The sequence below is a fragment of the Budorcas taxicolor genome, chromosome 19 (genome assembly GCF_023091745.1).
Source record: "Budorcas taxicolor isolate Tak-1 chromosome 19, Takin1.1, whole genome shotgun sequence".
Taxonomy (NCBI): Eukaryota; Metazoa; Chordata; class Mammalia; order Artiodactyla; family Bovidae; genus Budorcas; species Budorcas taxicolor.
In genome coordinates, this window is record NC_068928.1 from 46,057,808 (window position 1) to 46,059,188 (window position 1,381).

Below are 1,381 nucleotides of genomic sequence, written 5' to 3' on the forward strand. Positions count from 1 at the left end.
CTCCACACTGTTCTCCATAGTGGCTGTACTAGTTTGCATTCCCACCAACAGTGTAGGAGGGTTCCCTTTTCTCCACACCCTCTCCAGCATTTATTGCTTGCAGATTTTTGGATCGCAGCCATTCTGACTGGTGTGAAGTGGTACCTCATTGTGGTTTTGATTTGCATTTCTCTGATAATGAGTGATGTTGAGCATCTTTTCATGTGTTTGTTAGCCATCCGTAAAAATATGGAACGCTTCACGAATTTGCGTGTCATCCTTGCGCAGGGGCCATGCTAATCTTCTCTGTATCGTTCCAATTTTAGTATATGTGCTGCCGAAGCGAGCACTCAGAATTTCTTAACTCCTTTTTGCCCTAGTAGTCCAGGTTGAGAAAAATTAGACATGGGCTGTTCTATAAAAGGCACTAAAAAACCTGGATCACTGCCATGGTATCCTAATTTTCTGTCCCCAGTCTCCACTTTTTCCTGTACACAACTACGAGACCAATTTTCTTAAAACACAATTTTTGTCATGTCAGTATCTCAAAAACTTAGCTGCTCTTCTTAGGCCAAACTCTTATGCTTCTGGTCCTCACTTCTTCATAATTTTGCTTGCTGTTCTTCCTTTCTCCGTAAATCTTTCCCAGGCAAGAACCCGATGCTCCAGTTCAGTTCAGTCACTTAGTCGTGTCCAACTCTTTGTGACCCTATGGACTTCAGGCTTCCCTGTCCATCATCATCTCCCGGGGCTTACTCAAACTCATGTCCATGGAGTCGATGATGCCATCCCACAGTCTCATCCTCTGTTGTCCCCTTCTCCTCCTGCCGTCAATGTTTCCCATCATCAGGGTCTTTTCTTATGAACCAGCTCTTCACATCAGGTGGCCAAATTTTGGAATTTCAGCTTCAGCATCAGTCCTTCCAATGAACATTCAGGGCTGATTTCCTTTAGGATGGACTGGTTGGATCTCCTTGCAGTCCAAGGGACTCTCAAGAATCTTCTCCAACACCACAGTTCAAAAGCATCAATTCTTCAGCGCTCAGCTTTCTTCACAGTCCAACTCTCACATCCATACATGACCACAGGAAAAACCATAGCCTTGACTAGATGGACCTTAGTCGGCAAAGTAATGTCTCTGCTTTTGAATATGCTATCTAGGTTGGTCATAGCTTTTCTTCCCAGGAGCAAGCGTCTTTTAATTTAATGGCTGCGATCACCATCTGCAGTAATTTTGGAGCTCAAGAAAATAGTCTCTCAATGTTTCCATTGTTTCCCCATCTATTTGCCATGAAGTGATGGGACCAGATGCCATGATCTTAGTTTTCTGAATGTTGAGCTTTAAGCCAACTTTTTCACTCTCCTTTTTCACTTTCATCAAGAGGCTCTTTAGTTCTTCTTC

The 1,381-nt window shown here is 43.4% G+C and overlaps 1 non-coding gene across 1 annotated transcript; it reads right to left on the minus strand.

Moving 5' to 3' along the window:
* Window positions 1-222: 222 nt before the first annotated feature.
* LOC128065796 (U6 spliceosomal RNA) lies at window positions 223-329 on the minus strand. Its single transcript, XR_008201166.1, has one exon. It is a non-coding gene; the product is annotated as a U6 spliceosomal RNA (small nuclear RNA).
* Between the last annotated feature and the right edge of the window lie 1,052 nt (window positions 330-1,381).